The sequence below is a fragment of the Bos mutus genome, chromosome 20, assembly GCF_027580195.1.
Source record: "Bos mutus isolate GX-2022 chromosome 20, NWIPB_WYAK_1.1, whole genome shotgun sequence".
In the NCBI taxonomy this organism is placed as follows: domain Eukaryota; kingdom Metazoa; phylum Chordata; class Mammalia; order Artiodactyla; family Bovidae; genus Bos; species Bos mutus.
Window position 1 is genome coordinate 21,547,673 of NC_091636.1, and position 21,819 is coordinate 21,569,491.

Genomic DNA, 21,819 nt, shown 5'->3' on the forward strand with positions numbered 1-21,819 from the left:
ATTGTGACCCACATGAAAAAGACTAAAGTCTGTTGGTGAGACTCTGAGAAGCACCGAGCTTAAAAGAGCCAGGGATTGGGAGTTGGCAGGCTGCAAACAGCCTTGAGGGCTCCGGATGGGTGACCTGTCTCTCTTGTTTCACAGGGACTTGTTCTCAAGGCTTGAAGATACCATCCTGCCTTCCCTTCCTCTCAGGTTCTTCACCCGTGCTGTGCTGTGCTTAGTGGCTCAGTCATGTCCAACTCTTTGTGATCCCATGAACTGTAGCCCTCCTGGAGCCTCTGTCCACGGGGATTCTCCAGGCAAGAATACTGGAGTAGGTTACCATGCCCTCTCCCAGGGGATCTTCCCAACCCAGGGATCAAACCCAGGTCTCCTGCATTGCAGGTGAATTCTTTACTGAGCCACCCAGGAAGCCTCTTCACCCGTAACTAATTATTATGCACAACAACAATTTAGCTTAAGCTTTGTACATTGCAAAATTCTGTATCTCCATGTACATGTATATTCACATATGCACACACATGTGTGATGCTCCACACATGTACATGTGCATTTACACACCAAGAATTCCTGCAGTTCAGACAAAAGCGAAATTTGAAATGGGATGTTAACGTCAGTCATCTTAATAACTGGCGTGACTTCGTGTTGTTTTTGTTGGGTGCCATTCAACTCTGGGTCAGAGGCAGGGTGTGTGTACTGAGAGTCCTTTCTCAGGCAAGGAACACCTCCTGGGGCCTGGGAAGCTCCTATGCTCCTTCTCCTGACCCCTCCAAATGCTTCAACTCCTTCCAATGCTAGAATTTTATTAAGAACAGAAAAAAATCTTCCCTTTATTCAATATTAGAAAAAAGTTTATGAAAAACACTCAGAAGAGATAAGGAAGTAAGCAAGATGTTCACACCAAAAGGCCAACAGCAGATTAATTCAGCTCAGCTCTTTTTCAGGTTTTGATGAAATGGGAAAGCCTTTGTGGAAAGCTCCTCCTGCTCAGTGGGCAGGAGGAGCCCCACTTCTTGGAGACAGGAGAGTTGAAAGACAACAGAAGATTGAATAGGGGCCCTGCTGCCTGGCAGTTTGGTGGAGAGCTGATCCAACTAAGCTGTGACACAGAAATTTCAGGAAGTTCTGCTGACTCTCGCTTTTTAAAAATCCCCTCTCAGAAAATGATAATTATAGTAATGTTTGGTCAGTCAAAAGTCCCTGTTATATTATCATGAATTTGTATCAGCTTTCTTCAAGTTTCAAAAGGGAAGTTGATTGTGAACACAGCTCTTTCTTCTCGGCCTGAAGCTCCCAGAAGTAAGTATATATTCATGCTGGTTATGGGACGTTTTGGCAAAGCCATCCCAGGATTTCCTCAGGGGACAGGAAGAGAGTTAAAGTTCTACAAAGGTAACCTTAGAGCAAAATAAGCAGGAAGCTGGGCTGGGACGGGCCACCGGGCCTCACAGAGGTGGGTTCTGCGGTGTACATGGGATAATGGAGGAGAGTCTGCTCTGAGCATCCTCTGAGACAGCGTTTGAAGCACAGGTTGAACATGAAACATTGTATCCACATGTTGTCATTTTTAGTTGAAAGCCCTTTGGAAGATCATGGGGAAATATTTTTTCTAAATCAGATGTGAAAACACTTAGAACTTTAAGAAATTTATGTGCTGAAGCCATTAGACAGGGCTTCAGTTCTTGACTGAAAATAAAGTTCAGGAGAGCGCCTGGAATGGGAAAGAGTGGTGGCGAGCCATGACAGTTCTCTAGAGTTGGAAGTGGGGCCGCTGACTTGGCCTTTATTAGGGTTTATGCACAACAGTTGTTCCACTTTCTGGAGGTCACTTGTGCTGAAGTGCTACATAGAAGCTTAATATTTCAGATTACTTAAACTACTGTTTATTAGGAGTGGAATGTGTGTAATGCCAAATCTACTGCTGACTTATGTGGCCGGCCTCTGACCCCAGAAGGGGACAAAGGGGATTGTTGCTTCAGAATGAAATCTTCCCTGCTTGTGACATCTGTTTCCCTTCCCACACTGTCCTGCCTGCAGAGGGCAAGAGCCGCTTTGCTCACTCACAGAGGAGCAGCTGCCCTTCCTGCTTTCTGGAGGAAGACTTGCAGGCCTTGAGAGTGGAAGTCCACAGAGGGAGTGGTCAGGGGAACTCCTACGATTTAATTCCTTTTGACTTACAGAAAGTGTATGCAGAGGGGCCTTCTCACCTCCACGTGGCTCTGGTCACTCAGTCCCTGAATTTCTTTACTTTGTAAAAACTCTTGGTGTCATGGGTCTTTTCAGATTCTGCACCCATTGAAAGGTGCAGAGATCGACCCACTGCTCACCCTCATGTTTGACTGTGTCTGGATGGGTTTGCCCTCCTGCCCTGCTGGTTCCAGTACTGTGAGAGAGGACAGCACAGTCCCCAATCCCCTGGAGGAGGCTTTGTTGATACTTTCTTTCCCAGGTGGCCCTCACACCTAGAAATGCCCAACTACTGTGGTTGGATCCCATGGGAGTAGAAAGGCATCATATGGATTCCAGAAGGTTGTTCTCATGAGCTTCTCGCCTTGCCTAGTAACCAAAACTAGAATCATGGACTCACAGGAAGTTCAGTCTGGAAGAACCCTAGAGACCATCTAGGCCAAGTCCTTCCTACACTGAGGAGAGGATGAAGAGATAAAGTGATGCACTAACCATCTGCCCAGCCAGAGGAGGGCAGGGCAAGGACCAGAGCCTGGGTTTCATCTCCTTAATTCCAGGTTCTCCTCATTATCCAACCCACTCTGCAATTTATATTAACATTAATATGTTCTCTTTCCACTGTTGTCACTGTGTGTCTCCCAGCATTTTAAAGACAGATTTGTTCTCATTTCTTATTCTTCCCAAAGCCTGTGACACTCACATGTTTAAGGCCATTGCGGACATTTGCTTCCCACCTGGGGTGAAAGCAGCAGGCGTCCCCATATCCGCTACCCTGAGCCTATGGATCACTGCTAAGCCGTGGGATTGGTGAATCGTTGACCCTGCTCCTTGAGGGTTAACTGGAGTGGCTGAAAACAGTAGTGATGATCACAGAAAAGACAGTCCAGGGAAGCATGCAGTGGGCCTCCAGGGTTCAATTTCCTCACAGGATGGAAGTCAGAGAGCCCCTGTTCTCTGTTTTTTGAGAAGATTGCATCCACCATTACTGTGTCCTCTTACTCAAGATGCCAGAGGTTTGACCAGATGATGTTGACAGAGCATGTCAAACTTTTCAGTGATAGATCTAGCCTATATAGTACTCCTTTTTAAAAAATTGAAGTATGTTGATTTACTATATTGTGTTACTTTCAGGTATACAGCAAAGTGATCCAAAGGTGGGGCTAAAATGCTAAACAAGCTTTGTCTTCTGCCTGAAGTGACTGCAGCAAATTCCCAATGTGGCTGTTGAAAGGTAACTGCCTTCTGACCTGCAAAGGCTATAAGGTAGGCTGTCATTGACTTTATGCTAGAAACTGACACGGAAAATAAGACAATAGGGGACAGGTCAGCAAAGGAACCAGTGGCCCAATGAGCAGGGCTTCTTTGCCACTATAAAAAGAGTGAACTCAGGACTGCGGTAAGAGCTATCACTGGTCCAAGTCAGCTCAGATGTCTTTTACTGCTATTGTTAAACAAACACTTTTGGCTGTGTGTGAGGGTCAGGTCCCCAGTGTTGGGTTGAAACTGTACAAAATCAATGAAAGCAAAGATTTCCCTTTTTTGTTAGTCAGTCTGGAGATGGCAGAGATCAGGATTGAGTGGAACATCCAGGAAGAGTAACTACCCCCGTCTGCACCCCAGGAAGAGAAGGAGCAGTTTTTCTGATTTCAAGAAGAGAAAAGCAACAAAGATTTGCTCAAGGATATAATTAGCTGACAAGAGTTTTGAGAGAGCCAAGTTCCCTTTCAACAGATTTTGTGCTCCTGAATTTGGAAGATGATAGAAGAAAGTTAAGATCATTTGAAAAGGACTAATTATAACAATTTCACCTTTGAATTGACGCTAAGTGGGAGGCAGAGGTGCAAACACCCTATCGCTTCAATATTTTCAGGTCTATATGATGGAGAAGGGGGAATGGACATATTTTTAGCATTTAGCATATTGACAGCCGCTGGTTTTTAAATGAGCACAGATTGCAAAGCCCACTGGGCTCATGATGTCTGAGATAAGAGCTTTTCAAGCGTTCTAAACCATTTTTGGCTTTTCTTTGTGATCACCCTATGAAAAACTGTCAAGGAAATGAAGCTTCCCACTCTAATTTTGGTGCTCTGATCCCTGCAACATTCTGTGACTCTTATGTCACCTCAGTCCATTCATCTTCCCTCACTGTCCCCAGGTCTCCAAAGAGGTGGCCTCCAGGAGCCAACCCTGCCCTCACGGCTCCCCTGGAGGCCCTTCTTTTTTCCACTCCAAACCCACTATGGACACAAACTTGCTGATGCCTCTGTTTCATTCTCTTGGGCTCTTGAATTCCTGCATCACCTCTGATGAGTTGCTGTGTTACACCTCCCTGGAGCATGGCTCTGAGTTAACAAAGGGCTTGTGGAAACACACAGGTGAAAAGTTTCTGCCCCATAAAGGTTTGGTGAGGGAGTGCTTTAGGGACTTCTCCAAATGTTGATAATTGTGCTCATCCTTCACCAGCACTGGGCTTTCAATCCAGACTGTGACTCACACATCCAAGGCACGAGGACCCTTAGTCAGCATGGCCTTACATTACACTGACATAATAGGGGAGGCTAAAAACATTTGCCTGCTGGCCCTTCTGAAACTCAGCAATTTTGTGGTAAATGATTGGATGAGGTTCTGCTGGAAATAGACACTCACTGAATACTTTCTGCACAGACTCTGTGAACTCCATTTGGTGGTGTTTTATTATACCTCCAGCTCTTCTCCTCCTAAAAAGAAATCCCATCTTTTATTTTTTGGCCTGTGAGCTCTCTCCACAATACAGAAGAGGAATAGATGTGAACCCCAGTGAGCTGAATTTGAAGGAATCTCCTTTCTTTCATGTTTTTCTAGAAGAGTCTGAATGGAGACGTTTTTAAGGAAACTAGTATAAGATGCTTGAATAAAACTTAAAATAGTTGTAGAATGCAAAGGATCCCAAATGCCATAGTGTGTGTGATATGTGATAGGAAGCAAAGCTTTTGACTAGAAGTCAGGAGGCTTAGCTTCTTCAAGGCCCAGCTTACCTGGTACTTAGCTGTGTGACCTTAGGAAAGTTACTTAACCTCCCTGTGCCTCAGGTTACTTGGATGCTAACCCCACCTTAACACCTTCTTTAATTTCCTTAACACTTCCGTCAAAAGATGTTGTAATCCCTGGACTCTGAATGCTACCCTGTATGGTAAAGGGTGAATATTAACGTATAGAATCAAAGATGTGGTTAAACTAAGGATACTGGGGTGGAGAAATTATCTTGGATAATCAGGGTGAGCCCTAAATTGATCACATGTATCCTCATAAGAGGGAAGTAGAGGGAGATTTTATTCCACAGACAGAAGAGGAACGGGTGATGGGACCACGGAGCCTGAGGCTGGAATGAGGCAGCGCGAAGAAGCAGGAGCTGATCCTCTCATAGACCCCCAGAGGAAGTGTGGCCTTGCCAACAGACCCCTCAGTTCTGACCCAATGAAACTGACTTTGGACTCCAGGCCCCCAGGAACCGCAAGAATAATATTCGCTTATTTCCCCTCCAGGACCCACTGCAGCCTTTCTCTTGCTTTGGTCTCTTTCGCTCACCCTGGCCCTACGTTTTGTCCCATGTCCATCTTGCTAACCTTGGTTTCTGACCATCCAGGGTAGCAGCAGAAGTGGGAGAAGAGAAGAGGCTGGCAGCTTGAGTAACACCATCAGGAGCTGGCGTTTTTGTCCTCATGTCCGGCGGGTGTTCCAAGTGGGCTCTTCTCCTTATTTCGTTCTGTCTGTTCTGAGGCCTCCACATGACCACCTGCCTCCGCTCATCCACCGGCTGGCAGTCTCGCCGCTGCCCTTTCTCTTGGCGAGGGCAGCGCTCGCAGTGTGGGTGGTTGCTCCTCCTGCTCAGCCCGAGGCACCTGGCAGTGGTTCCAGCGTCGTTCTGCCGCTCTTGGCAGCCATCCAAGAGCATCTAAGAGTGACTGTGTCCAGTGCTCAACCCGGTGCTCAGGTGTATTCCCAGTGCCCGACACACCCTCATCCTCGGCTCTGTCCCCCAAGCAGCCCTACCTGAGGACACATGTCAGACTCTCCAAGTGGTCTTGCTGTGGCCCCTTTCCTTAGTCTTGAAGCGAGTAACCCCTGAAGAGGTACCTTGACATAGCACACCGATAGGGCTCTCATAAATATTTCCCCTGATTCCAACCCTCGTCTTCTTATGTGAAAGAAGCCTGGGTGTGAGATATGAGAAGAGTTCGGGGCCAGTCACAAGAATGCACTCTGGTAACCTTGAATGTAAATCCCACGCACGATGGCCTCACGTCCACTTTAGAATGCGGCGTTCTTTAGTTCTGGTGCTTCAACTAAAACTTCTATTTCACGTTTTGCATCTCTGTTTACCTGAGGGTCCAAGTACTGGGGCCATTACTGTCTGTTCCATTTGTTCTGAATTTTTGGAGAGAGAACATTTCCTGGAAGCTCAACTTAGTTATATGACCAGACTTCTGGTCAGGATTTGCGCCCAATCCTTGTTCCCAGAATGTGCTCAGCACATTATTGAAATTCAATAAATGGCAAATAATGTCAACTCATAAAACAAGAACATCTACCAAAGATCAGAGGGCTGCTGGGTGCTCTGGGGGTCTACAGAATGTTCCAGGGAAGAACCCCTAGCATTCTGCTAGGAGCTGGAGTGGAGCTGACTGCTTCTTGCCTGAGGGAAGAGCTGTTGGTTTATGACCTCTGTCTAGTAGGTGAGATCCTTCTCATTACTTGCAGATGAGTTGGGCAGAGCTGACTTCTTTGCATATGTTTCAAAAGCTCTGTGAAGACGTTGACGGGGTCTTTGTGCTTGGCCTCTTCAATTGACTGAAAACTGAGCACAACACCAAGGCTAATTCAGCTCAATAGTTAATAGAACATGTGATCGGTTAGTGATGAGACAGACTTAACTGTTCATCGCTTTGTGCTCAAATGCCAGGATAAAAAGGGGAAAAGTATATTTGTTAACTGGTAAACAACACATTTATGCATTCATAATAGTAATGTTTCTTAGGAGAAGAAATGAGAAACTGCAAATTTTTTTAGAGATGGATTTTCTTCTGATGTGGAGCCAGGAAGATGACACTTAGCCTGTGTATGTTCAGGCCACTCGAGTTGGCTCTTCTCTTGCTCTCTGCCCATCTCCTGTTGAACCAGTGCCTGCTTCACCCATGTCTTACTCACCTTCCTGTGTATCTGTGTGTTTGCCTCAGGCCCCAGCTGCTGATTGTTCTCATCAAAGGGGCGGTGGGGGCAGTCCCCTTTCCTGGTTTCCCCGGTAACTAATGAGCCCACCTGACATAAATCCCCTCTATTGCTGGCAATCTTGCCTCCCCCTTCAGAGAAGGCAGTGGCACCCTACTCCAGTACTCTTCCCTGGAAAATCCTATGGACGGAGGAGCCTGGTAGGCTGCAGTCCATGGGGTTGCTAAGAGTTGGATACGACTCAGCGACTTCACTTTCACTCTTCACTTTCATGCATTGGAGAAGGAAATGGCAACCCACTCCAGTGTTCTTCACTGGAGAATCCCAGGGACGGGGGAGCCTGGTGGGCTGCCGTCTATGGGGTCACACAGAGTCAGACACGACTTTAGTAACTTAGCAGCAGCCTCCCCCTGACCCCCACTGGGAGTGAAGAGTGCCCCAAGTCCTGCCCTCCATCCCTCTCCATCAGCCATCTGCATGCTGTGGGGTGTTGCTTCAAGAGCTTGCTTCAGGCACGTAAGCTGCTCCATCCATTAAACCATTGTCTCTATTGGTGACGTTGGGCTCTCTCTTAGGTCTTGAAGCCCAGCAAACACAGACCTTGTAGGCCTGTAGGTGCAAACCTCTTGCTGTTTAGTCGCTCAGTCATGTCTGACTTTTTTCCGACCCTATGGACTATAACCCGGCAGACTCCCCTGTCTATGGGATTTCCTAGGCAAGAATATTGGAATGGGTTGCCATTTCCTTCTCCAGGGGCATCTTCCCAACTGAAGAATCAAATCTGAGTCTCCTGCATTGGCAGGGGGATTCTTTACCACTGAGCCACCAGGGAAGCCCCCAACAGCCTCCATCACCAAGTTAAGCCATTCTGACCCTAATGGAACAGCTGTTACTCACTTGCCTCTGTTGGCTATTGCTGAATAACAAGCTGCCCCAAATTTAGCTTAAAACAATAAGCATTTCCTATTGCTTATGGTCTGTGCATCGGCTGGTAACCTTCTGGGCTTAGCTTGGCTGACTCACGTGACCTTGATTAGCTTTGGGCTGGGTGTGCAGCCCCGCTGATCTTAGCTGGGCTTTCACAGACTTTGTTGGAATACCTGGTGACTCCTTCACATTGTCTCATCCTCTCGCAGGCTAGTCCAGTTTATTCTCATGGTCACGGAGGGATGCAGAAGAAAAGAGTAGAAATATGTAAGGCCTCCTGGGGGCCAGGCTTGGAATGAGGCCACCATCCTGTCTGTTGTTTTCTGTTAGTCAAAGTGCAGGTTTCAGATTGTGATGGGAAGAGCCACAAAACGTTGGAGGGAGCATGGAGACTCAGAAAGCATTAATTATGCCATCAGTATAATCAGCCTACCATACTCCACAGGTAGAAGGCTGCCCAAAGCTGCCACACTGTTTAATAGGGTGCACAGAGGCCTTCAAATCCCAAATGCAGCTGTAACTGGAATCCTACCAGAGCACCCCAGCCTGGCTTAGGTCTGTCCTCCGTTCCTACTGCCATTGTGGGGTGGTCACTGTTGTGAATCGCATATAAGCAGGATGCCTCGAAGTCCATAGTTGCTGATTTATTTATTTATTTTAAATTATTTATTTATATGTTTTGGCCACACCATGAGCGGCATGTGGGATCTTAGATTGACCCCACAGTAGCCTCCAGGGATTGAACCCATACCACCCACATTAAAGCGTGGAGTCTTAATCACTAGATTGCCTGGAAGTCCCAGTAATTGCTAATTTGAAGAATTAGCTCAAAATGGAAGCCCTCACACAGCAATCAGTTCACTCCTTTGGAGGTAGCGTGGTTACGTTTGGAGTCATAAGGATCGAGCTCAAATCTCTGTGAAATATTCCTGGAAGTGTAACTTTGAGTAAGCTGAATAGACTTTGTGAGCTTCAATTTTCCATATGTAAATGGGGAGCATATCCCTTCCGTATGTAAAATGGGAATATTGAGTAAATTAAGCACCACCGTATCTTCCAGAAGCAGCCCGCACAGTGCCCAGGCTATACAGTCAGTCCTTGCTGCTTGTCTATTTTATATATTTTACTGTGTGGTGTTAATCCTGAATTCCTGATTTATCCCTCCCCACTTTTCCCCTTTGGTAACAAACATAGTTTGTTTTCTATGTCTGTGTGTCCCTTTCTGTTTTGGAAATCTGTTCATTTGTATTTTTTCTTAGACTCTGCATGTAAATGATATCATATGATATTTGTCTTTTTCTGACTTCACTTAGTGTGATAATCTCTAGGTCCATCCATGTAGCTGCACATGGCATTATTTCATTCTTTTTTATGACTGAGTAGCATCCCACTGCATATTTGTACCACATCTTCATTATCCATTCCTCTGCAGATGGACATTCATGTTGCTTCCATGTCTTGGCTATGGTAAATTATGTTACAGTGAACATTGGGATGTTTAATAGTCCTTGCTACATTGTTATAAAATTATTATTTTTTGTGTCTCCCACTCTAGGCTGTGAGCTGTGTCCCTGGCATTTGGTAGGTCCCAGTGAATGATTACTAATTTGAAATTTAACTAAATAGGAGTCTGGCATTTTTCTGCTTTTCCTGATTTAATTTTTAAAGATTTTGTATAATTTGACTGCTTATGGTAAACCTGACTTCACAGAGATGTTTTAATGACACATGCAAGTATATGTGATTAATATCCTCTGATTTTTCTATTTTGTGGGTAAATTATCATTCGAGAAATTAGGTCCTCTTTTATTCTAAGACACAGGGAGGACTCAGAAGTCATCAGTTTGTATTGTATGACTATTCAGGGCTAGCCTTGAGCTTTGGAGCATCAGAAAGAACTATGAGAAAAACTCAGGTATTCCCAAAGAATTTAGTTTTGTCTGGAAGATAATATAAGCACAGTGATGAATTGTGGGTATGGAGAAATATCACATGTGCGTAATAGGTGTTCAATAAAGACTAGCGGGTTATGTATTTCTAATTCTGAAATGACTACAACCCTTTTGGTGGTAAGAGTCTTCTGTTTCATGCAAAGAGAAAATGAGGTTTTACTGGTTTTGAGGCTCATGGCAAAACTTCAGAATAATTTCAGAGAATTACTTTAGCATCTCAGAGTCATCTGTCATGAAACAGTCTCTCTCACTTCTTTGAAGGAAACTGCTTGTGAAATTTTTATAGACTCTCATCTCTAAAGTGTTCAAAGTACTGAACTACACATATCAAGGCCATGATTTTATTATATATTTTAAATGTGCATTTGTCTTGAAAACAAGTCAGTGACCAATATTTTGTACAATTTCATGTTTAGGACCAGGAGCAAATTTCCCTATAGGACTTCACTAATATCTGGGGTTAAGCCATAGGGCCAAGTTCTGACTGGTATTTAGTGAGAGGCTGAGAAAGTAGATCCTAGGTTGCAGTGTTGCAGAGGCTGGAAGGAGAGGGGTATTCAGAGACTGAAGAAGTAAGCTGGATGGGTAACTTCGGAACTTGGGACGCTGCAGACAAAAGCATTCATTTATGTTTGTGTTCCACATTTATTAAGTTTTTTTTTTTTAATTTTTTTTTAATGTTAGGGCCCATACACTAGGCAGTAAGGACACAGAAAAATAGAAAAAGAAAAAAAGAAAACTGCTCTCTCTCCTCACAGCTTTTGCAGCCTAGTGGGGGAGACAGAGGTAGAAATAAAAAGTTGAGAAGCTTTGGACAACCATAGACTAACTTGAAAACCTGATGTTGGAAAGTGTTGTTCAGTCGCTCAGTCGTGTCCAACTCTTTGCGACCCCATGTACTGCAGCACACCAGGCCTCCCTGTCCAGCACCAACTCCTGGAGTTTGCTCAGACTCATGTCCATTGAGTCAGTGATGCCATCTAACCCTCTCATCCTCTGTCGTCCCCTTCTCCTCCTGCCTTCAATCTTTCTCAGCATCAGGGTCTTTTCCAATGAGTTGGCTCTTTGTATCTGGTGGCCAAAGTATTGGAGCTTCAGCTTCAGTATCAGTCCTTCCAATGAATATTCAGGGTTGGGAATTATTGCCTCAAGGTTATTTTCTTGTTGAGAAAAAGATGCCAGACAGGAGCTTTAGAACTGCTCCTCTGAACAACATAAGGGGGAGGCCTGAGGAAGCCAGTCAGCAGCCTTGTCCCCAAGAGCAAATCCTGGGTTTCTCAGGTTGTGACCTCCATCCCAACCTCTCCCCGCACCAGGAGGAGCATTGTAAAGTGGGGGGCAGGGTGTTAGGTCCCAGAACCTTTATCAGGTTCTGTTTTCATAGGTGGGGGCTTCCCCAATGGCTCAGCAGGTAAAAAATCTGTCTGCAATGCAGGAGACATAGGCAAGTTCAGTTCCTGGGTTGGGCAGATCACCTAGAGGAGTAAATGACCACCCACTCCAGTATTTCTGCCTGGGGAATCCCGTGGGCAGAGGAGCCTGGTGGGCTATATAGTCCATGGGGTACCAAAGACTTGGAGACGACTGAGCACTTCACATCATAAGCAGAGTTTTCCTTTAGCTGCAGAGAGGCCGAACTGTTCTGCTGTCCGGGACAGAGCCCCTTGTTCCTTCTCCCTCAGGATAATCACAAACAGTTTCTCTGTCCTCTCTGCATGGCTGGGCATGGTGCACGGATTGATCTGGAGATGTTCCTGGGCTGGAAGAGTCTAGCGAGTGACTTGACCAGCTCTACCCTAGGCCCTTAGGAGAAATCCCCTCTCTCTTCTTTTCCCAGGAAAGCATTTCCCTGAGTTTTATCACCAGTGTGATAGAACCTAGTAACTGAGATGAGGGAAAGAGGCCTCGCGGCTATGAAGCCCGCTGCACCTTCTGCCTGTAACGTTCCAGCTATACACCACTCAGCCTAGTTTACCAGGAGCCCACGCTGAGCTTCCAGCCAAAGCCACAGGAGAAGGCACCTGAGACTTTTGCCGAGTTCCAAACAAAAACCGAGCTGTCATACCTCAAAAGTTAGGATCAAAGTGTGAGAAAGAGGGTGGAAAAACATCTCCTCTGCTGACTGTAATCTGAACAATTTAGAGATGGTTACCATGGCTGCTACTCTAAAAAACCATAGCTCAGTAAAACAGTGGTCAAAAGGACTCAGTTTGTAATAGATAGCTCACAATTGCACTTTGAGTCCATTTGTAACAGCTCTAGATAAGCAGTTTCAGGGCTACCGTGAGCCTCATGTGCTCAGGGGTGTGTCTTTTCTGCCCACACCACACAACTTCCTCCCATGGCCGAGACTCGCGTGGGACGTTTCCTCCTTCAGGACACCCTCAGCTCCCTTTCTCCAAGTTTTGCTGGCTGGCTTCTCAACAGCTCTAGAAAAAGTGAAATAGAAAGTGAAAGTTGTTCAGTCGTGTCTGATGCTTTGCGACCCCATTGACTGTAGCCTGCCAGGCTCCTCTGTCCATGGAATTCTCCAGGCCAGAATACTGGAGTGGGTAGCCTTTCCCTTCTCCCGTGGATCTTCCCAACCTGGGGATCGAACCCTGGTCTCCCTCATTGCAGGTGGATTCTTGACTGTCTGAGCCACCAGGGAAGCTCTCAACAGCTCTCCTGTCATCTAAATCCCACACCTCTAACCGGTTTAGTGCCCTCTCTTGAGTGCACTGGCACTCAGTGCAGTGGCACCTTCTAGTAAGAGCATATCCTGTTCTTGATGTGCTTGCATCTGTCTGGCTCTGTGGATCTGAAGCTTGACTTCACGTTAGAACCACTTGTGTTTCTAATGTCAAACACTGCCGGCTGAGTTCCATCCTGGACAAGCCGGATCAGCCTCTCAGGCTGGGGCCCAGGGATGGTGAGGCCCAGCGAGGGCCCTGAACTACTGGTCTCAGCCCTCCTTCCTGCCCCATCTGATTATAAACTTGTGGAGGCGCCGGCATCGGCAGTGATATGATGGTGTCTTCTACTTCTTTCAGTTTTTTTTTTTTTTAATTTAATTTAATTTTATTTTTTAACTTACAATATTGTATTGGTTTTGCCATATATCAAAATGAATCCGCCACAGGTATACATGTGTTCCCCATCCTTCTTTCAGTTTTAAACTTTTAATTTTGTACTGGGATATAGCCAATGAACAAACGATGCTGTGGTCATTTCAGGCGAACAGCAGAGGGACTCAGCCATACATATATATGTATGCATTCTCCCCCCAATTCCCCTCCCTTCCCGGCTGCCACGTAACATTGAGCAGAGTTCCCTGTGCTGCACAGTACGTCCTTTTTAGATATCTACTGTAAATATAACAGTGTGTACGTGTCCCTCTCAAACTGCCTAAGTATTCCTTGCCCTCAACCTTCCCCCTCTGGCAACTCCAAGCTCATTCTCGAAGCCTGGGCACCTGTTTCTGTTTTGTGCATTAGTTCATCTGGGTCATATGTGTCATATGTCGTACTTCCCCTTCTCTGTCTAGCTAACATCACTCAGGATGACACTTTCTTCGATTCTTCCCCGTCAACATCGCTGAGTGCTTGTGACTGACTCTGACTTCTATGAAAGCTCTGTGGGCCTGGCTGACCCTGCCGGGGCCTTCTCAACTCTCAGCCTGACATCTGAGGGGCGGTGTGGAGAGAGCTGGGTGCATTCCCCATCTCTGCTGAGATGGCACAGCATGCCCAGACCTCGCCCTGTTATCTTCAGAAGCAGAGCACTGCTGCAGGCCAGTTGAGGGAGATAAAAAGGATGAACTGGTGAAAGAGGGGCCTAGGTGCTGCCAGACCCAGCTGGCATTTGAGTCTGATGGTAAGAGATTTAAGCTGGGTCTGGAGGAGAAAGAAGCCCATGCAGCAAGTCTCTCCTGACCGAGAACAAACAATGAATATTTTCCACTGAGGTAGGAAGCAAGTTCATTAAAACTCTGTTGGATTAGCTAGACTGTCTGCTGCTCAGAGGACTCAGCCAGACCCTGGAAATCTAGCCAAGGGTGCTGGGCCAGCTTTCCAATCTGTGATTTCAGAGCAGCCATTTAGATGTACTTTTACTGTGATCCTGCTGTGGATGAGGTTTGTGCTTTTGAGAGAGAAGCATCATCTTAGTCATGAGTGGAGTTCTGAAAAAGACACTGACGACATGGATTTGGGCTTGACCTTGTTTGGAGTTGAGTGACTTGCCTCTCAGAGGCTCAGTGTCTTCATCTGTAAGTTGGGTTATGATATACCCTCTACTGGGACTTTTCACTTTCGTGCATCGGAGAAGGAAATGGCAACCCACTCCAGTGTTCTTGCCTGGAGAATCCCAGGGACAGAGCAGCCTGATAGGAGGCCGTCTATGGGGTTGCACAGAGTTGGACATGACTGAAGCGACTTAGCAGCAGCAGCAGCTACTGGAGCTTCCATGGTGGCTTAGTCTGTAAAGAGTCTGCCTCCAATGTAGGAAACCTGGGTTCGATTCTTGGGTTGGGAAGATTCCCTGGAGAAGGAAATGGCAAACCACTCCAGTATTCTTGCCTAGAGAATTCCATGGGCAGAGGAGCCTGGTGGGCTACAGTCCGTGGGGTCGCAAAGAGTTGGACACAACTGAAGGACTAACATAGATACACCCTCTACTGAGAAGTGATGTGGTGATAAATAAATGCCTTCTCCAGAAGGCGGCAGCACACAAGAGAAGTCACTACCACGTGTCACTACCACCGGCTTTTTCCCGTAACTGGAGTCCCTCAAGGAAAGTCTGCAAGAAGCCAGAACATTCCCCTGACTGGAATCCCTCACTTCTTGCCCAGATGCTGGTGGTCCAGCCAGGGCTTTGGTGGCATAAACTATAGAACGTGGCTGTCTGAAATCTCTTCACATAAAAGGCTTTTGTTCTTTCAGCTGTCTCTGACCTCCCCCCATCCCCACCCCTTGCCTCCTTCTCCCTCACCCTCTGGCTTGAGATCTGTACACGAGCCTAGAGAATAAAACTGGAGATACTTGGGACTTCCCTGGTGGTTCAGTGGTTGGGAATCCGTCTTCCAAGGCAGGGGCTGCAGGCTCAATTCTTGGTTGGGGAACTAAGATCCCACATGCTGAGGGGCAGCTGAGCCCACGCACGTTGAGCCTGCACACTAAGACCTGCTGCAGCCAAATAAATAGAATATTAATTTTAAAAACCATTAAAAAAATTGGAGATTCTTTACACTGTTTTTATGCAACCTAGTTCTCACTTAAGAGAGGGGCGTAGAAGGTGCTTTCTTTTTTGCTTGAATGTTTAGAGTTTAACAAGTTGGTGGTGGTAGACTGTCTGGAATCAGTAATAACAGGTACCACTGAAATAAATTATAGGTAAAGATTGGACCACACATTTTAAACATGGAAGGTCCCAAGACAAGCATAACAGAAACAAAGAGAGCAAGCTGGATCCCCCCCACCTCCCTCAGCCTGCCACCCTCAGTGGGAGGCGGTATTTGCTCACAAGAACTTTGGGGCTGACTCTAAAATTCTAAGTGTGAATAAGTGCCTAGAGCAATGTCTTCCCGGGTGAGTGCTGACTAGGATTTTTGCCAGCTCCAAGGAAACAAACATCTTAGTGTCATGAATCAAGTCCAAGTTCCCTCTGGGATTACCCTTAGGCTTTTCAACGGGAACCCAGTGGCTGTCAGTTTTGTGCATATTTGAACACAGAGTCCCACTAGGCCTCACCCTAGACCAGTTCAGTCAGAATTTCTGAGGCTGGGAAATACTTTGCTATTTCCATAGCTTTCAGTCCTTCCAATGAATATTCGGGGTTGCTTTCCTTTAGGGTTGACTAGTTTGATCTCCTTGCTGTCCAAGGGACTCTCAAGAGTCTACTCCAGCACCACAGTTCAAAGGCATCAGTTCTTCAGTGCTCAGCCATTTTCATTGTCCAGCTCTCACATCCATACATGACTCCCAGAAATACCATAGCTTTGACTATACAGACCTTTGTAGGCAGAGTAATGTCTCTGCCTTTTAATATGCTGTCTAGGTTTGTCGTGGCTTTTCTTCCAATGAGCAAACGTCTTTCAATTTCATGGATTCAGTCACTGTCCACGGTGGTTTTGGAGCTCAAGAAAATAAAGTCTATCACTGTTTCCACTGTTTCCCCATCTATTGACCACGAAGTGATGGGACCAGTTGCCATGACCTTAGATTTTTGAATGTTGAGTTTTAAGTTTTCACTCTTCCTCTTTCACCTTCATTAAGAGGCTCTTTAGTTCCTGTTTGCTTTCTGCCATGAGGGTGGTGTCATCTGCATATCTGAGCTTATTGATATTTCTCCTGGCAATCTTTATTCCAGCTTATGCTTCATCCAGTCCAGCGTTTCACATGATGTACTATGATGATGGAAGCTGAGAAGTCCCAGAGCTGCCCTGGTGTCTGCAAGCTGGAGGCCCAGGGAAGCTGGTGGTGTGATTCCTCTCCAAACCTGGATGCCGGAGAACAAGAGGAGCCAAGAACATCAGTCCCAGTCTGGGTCCAAAGGCCTGCGGACTGATATGTGACCAGAGGCGTCTGGGTCTCCTTGGAGTAGGACACTACCTCCCTGGGCAGGAAATCCGCTTGGGTAAACTTCAACAGGCCTAGCTTACGCAGTCTTCTTGTGTTAATGGTCCCAAGTCTCCTGAGTCTTGGCTTCCAGCTTCACTGGGAGCGATCACTGATTTCGAGGATACAGATGTAGGGATTTGGATCAGAGGGGGCTCCAGACAGATTCCATACTTTGTAGCAGGGCCTCTGTCTCTCATTGTTTGCAATCCAGGTCAGAGTCATCCTGAACTGGATCTTTATTCTGCTGTATATCAGCCTCTCTTGTTTCTCTCTCCTCTTCCTTCATTTTCCAATCATCCCTTAGCTGTGCTCAGAGCTGCTTTTTGCGCTGGACTTCAGCTTTTCACTCACTTTTGTTAGACATCTGTTTCCGAGTTCTCCACACCAAGTCCTTCCTCTCTTGGTCCTCTGAAGACAGACACTCCTCACCAGTCAACCACGCACAGGCACCTCCTCCCACTCTTCTTCACCTTGTCCTTCAGTAGCAGCACTTCCTGGCAGGTCCTGAAGAGACTGGGCTCCTGTCAGAGTGAATGGAACCCCACAGTGCCCCAAAACTGAAGCCCTGGTGGGTCCTGAGGGGAGCCAGCTCCCATTAGTGTGGACTTGATAACCCCCCACCCCTGCCCGTGTTCCGGAAGCCAAAGCAGGTTCTGGAGATGGGACTCCCGTCAGCTGTCAAGACATCATTTCTTAAAATTTGCTTGTGGTGTAGAATCTGAGAACATGTCAATGAGTTTTTTTCTCTGTAACTCAAAACTGATTGGTCCATCTTGTACCTTGAATGGTTCTTTTATCCATACATGATTCTGTAGCATCATGCATGGATCATTTGGAAAATATTGGGTCACTTAAGTTATACAGCTCTTCCAAATGTTGACACATATTGTTATACAATGTTTTTAAAAACACTATTGTTTATGTCACTGTCCATCTCCTCAGAAAAATCTTTATAGATTTGAAATTTGTCAAGGTCATAGTAGTGGGTAGAAGTTTCCCAAAATTCCAATGTTTGCTTGAGAGGTCAATTTTCTTTCTTCTTTTTTTCTTTTTGACTGCACCACACAGCATTCAGGATCTTAGTCCCCAGACCTAGGATGGAATCTACGCCCTGTGCAGTGCAAGTGTGAAGTCTTAACCCCTGGACTGCTAGGGAAGTCCCTCAAATGTTTACTGTTAATGACAAATACTGTCAGTTTTCCTTGGAGTGACAGGCTCACTGAATTTGTTGTTGAGAAATGTCCACCAACCAGTTTCTCTCTCAGTCATTCTTTTAAGTAAAGGTGGTGTTCCTGAAGAAAGCAGCTAGTTCAGCTTGAAACTCAATCATACAAGTACTTTTCCTTGAGGCTGCCTTAGGATAGAAGTGCTTCATGTGCCCTATTTTGATGCAAAGCTTATTAAAAAGATGGATTGAGATTTAATAAAATTGCTATTTTTAACTGATTCATCAAAGAGATTTTTAAGTGGAACTGACATTGTGAAAAAAACAAAACGGAGGGCATGTTGGTGAAGAATAAAAGGGCCGCTAGTACAGTTTGGTGCCCTGCCTTGGTTTGTGTTAAAATGCCATCAGTTTTACCCATCACTGCTTTTGCAAACATCAAAAGTAATGAAAAAGGCAAACTATATCTTAGTATTATCATGAAAGGGGTTTACCTGGTGGCTCAGTGGTAAAGAATCTGCCTGCAACGCAGGAGATTGCTTGCAATAGAGCAGGTGTGGGTTCTATCCATGGGTCAGGAAAATCCCCTGGAGGAGGGCATGGCAACCCACTTCAGTATTCTTGCCTGGGAAATCCTGCAGATAGAGGAATCTGGAGGGGTATGGTCCTCAGGGTCACACAAAGTCAGACATGACTTAGCCACTAAACCACCATCACCAACACCACCATTATCGTGAAAACAGTGCCAAACTTATGGACCATCTGACAGGGCCTCAGGGACCCAGGCCCAGTGTGTCTGGACCAAGCTTTGACAACCCTCAGTTTAGAGTGTTTGCTCTCCCCCAAGCGATATGAAGACGTCTTGTAATCATGGTTCTCTCTCAAGCATTTTAATGCTGAATACAGGGGAGGGACCGAGTTGTCAAACATCTAGAAAAATCAGGATCCTTCAGTGTTTAAGGACAACAGGCCTTGAGATGCTAGGTGTTCCCAAAGAGAGGATAGGAAAGATTTCCCAGAACCTGTGTCTCAGATAAAAGTGAAGGTTATTAGGGCCAGCTGATTTCTTGATTTCTCTGGGTAACTTTCTTTTTCTTCTTTCCTAGCTGTGGACAGTTATGATGATGTTCTACATGTGGGAAAGGGATTTTTGTCTTTCCTTTTTGTCTCCATTTCCTTCATATGAACACGGTTCAGAATAACCTGTTTTTCATCACTAATTATTAGAGAAATGAAAATCAAAACTACAATGAAATATCACCTCACACTGGTCAGAATGGCTATCATCAAAATATCCACAAACAATAAATACTGGAGAGGGTGTGGAGAGAAGGGAACCCACCTACACTGTTGGTGGGAATGTAAATTGGTACAGCCACTATGGAGAACAGCATGGAGGTTCCTTAAAAAACTAAAATTCCCACTGGAATCCCACTCCTGGTCATACACCTGGAGAAAAACATGATCTGAAAGGATACGTACACTCCAGTGTTCACTGCAGCACTGTTTACAATAGCCAGGACATAGAAGCAACCTAAATGTCCATCAACAGAGGAATGGATAAAGAAGATGTGGCGCATATATACAATGGAATATTACTCAGCCATTAAAGAAGAATGAAATAATGCCATTTTCAGCAACATGAATGGACCTAGAGAGCACACTGAATGAAGTAAGTCAGAGAAGGAGAAATATCACATCACATCCCTTATATGTGGAATCTAAAAATAAATTATATAAATCACAAAACAGAAAGAGACTCACAGAAAACGAACTTATGGTTGCTGGGAGGAAGGGATAGTTAAGGAGTTCAGGATGGTCATGTACCCTGCAATATTTAAAATGGGTAACAAGCAAGGACCTATAGTTTAGCACATGGAACTCTGCTCAGTGTTGTGTGGCAGCCTGGATGGGAGGGGAGGGGTATGGGGGAGAATGGATACATGTATATATTTGACTCTGTCCCTTCGCTGTTGGCCTGAAACTGTCACAACATTGTTTATTGGCTAAACCCCAATACAAAATAAAAATTTCAAAAAATGAATAACCTGTTTTTGAGTTATGAGTGAGACTTCTTATCTGAGAACCATGGCATCAAGAAAATCTCCAAACTTCTTGTCTTTTTTTTTTTTTTTTTTTGTTTTCTGTAGTCTCCAAAGGATCAGAATGTTTCAAGGAGGATTCTGACACTGGCTAAAATAATTAACAGTGTACATCAGTCTATTCAGCTTCTGAAGATTCGTGTCAGAGTTCAGAGGAAGGAGCATCCCTGGAGACTGGGGTAATATCTGGAGGAGGTGACCTAATGATAAATGAAGGAAGGGTGGATGGGGAGGGTATAGCTTGGATATGAGAATAGTTGGAGGGGAGGTGGCCCTGCTCAGAAAATTTATCTACTGACTCTTTAGCAAGTGTTAGGCTGACAAGGAATTGCTAACCATCCCATTGTCTTCACAAGGCCTTGTGTTTAGGACAGCTGGGTCCTGATGCTTCTGAGGTTATAGAAAAGGAAGAGAAAGGGTTCTTCCACGTAGTAGATGCTGAGGTCCCTTACCTCCCTTCCAAGATTTCTATACCAGCTCTGACACTTACTAGGTCTGTGACCTTGGGTAACTTTCTCAACGTGCCGCGTTCATGCTCAGTCGCTGCAGTTGTGCCTGACTCTCTTTAATTCCATGGACTAATATAGCCCACCAGGCTCCTCTGTCCCTGGGATTCTCTAGGTAGCAATACTGGAGTAGGTTGTCATGCCCTCCTTTGGGGGATCTTCACCCAGGGATCAAACCTTCATCTCCTGCATTACAGGTGGATTCTTAACCACTGAGCTACTGGGGAAGCCCTTTTATACCACAGCTTGGTCTATAAAATGGGAGTTATGCTGGCTTTTCAAGGTGATGAGGACTAAATGGGTTAGTTCTCATGGAATGTGCATGTTTAGAAACAGTACTGGCACAGAGTAAGTGATCAAAAAAAATATAAACTCATTAATTTCACTTCATTGAATCCTCTCTTAATCCAAAGAGATAGAAGTGATTATCTCTTTTAAGGCATGATTTCACAAAGATAAAATCATGAGTCTCTGCAAATATGAAAGGAATATACATCAAAGATCTTATTTAGCTTGTTGATTAATGAAAGGGTCATCAAGATGTTAAAATTATTAATTCAGAGGGCATTTGAGAAGCCAAGTATTCTGTAGACAATGCTAGGATAAGATGCAAAATTGAGTACTGTCCACCAGAGCCAAAACTCATAATCTTTGTGGTTACATATTACACTGGATAGAAATTATCTGCTTCCCATAGGGGAGGGAAAAGTTTTTCTCAACATTCTTCTAAGACACTCTAGTCCCTGGCTGGTTCTGAAAACTTAAACTGACAAAGACAGATTGCAGGGGAAAAGCATACACATTTAACTAAATTTTATGTGCACAGGGGATTCCTCACAAGAGGACGAAGACCCAAAAAAGTGACCAGAACAGGAAGCTTTTATTTAAGTTTATTTATTTTTAATTGGAGGATAATTGCTTCACAATAGTGTGTTGGTTTCTGCCATACATCAACATGAATTAGCCATCAGTATACACATGTCCTCTCCCTCTTGAACCCTCTCCCATCCCGTCCCACCCCTCTAGGTTGTCACAGAGCGCAGGTTTGAGCTCCCTGCATCATACAGCAAATTCCCACTGACTATTTTACACATTGGTAATGTATATGTTTCCCTGTTACTCTCTCAATGGGTCCACCCTCTCCTTCCCCCACTGTGTCCATAAGTCTGCAGA

At 45.3% G+C, this 21,819-nt stretch overlaps 1 long non-coding RNA gene across 3 annotated transcripts; it reads left to right on the forward strand.

The window, feature by feature from the left end:
- The first annotated feature begins 1,092 nt into the window (after positions 1-1,092).
- On the forward strand, positions 1,093-19,966 carry LOC138984234 (uncharacterized). Of its 3 annotated transcripts, none has more exons than XR_011461502.1 (4): positions 1,093-1,302; positions 3,322-3,453; positions 9,878-9,903; positions 16,623-19,966. It is a non-coding gene; the product is annotated as an uncharacterized lncRNA (long non-coding RNA). The 3 variants fall into 3 exon arrangements; XR_011461503.1 differs by lacking the exon at positions 1,093-1,302 and adding an exon at positions 1,307-1,395; XR_011461504.1 differs by lacking the exon at positions 9,878-9,903.
- The last annotated feature ends 1,853 nt before the right edge of the window (positions 19,967-21,819 follow it).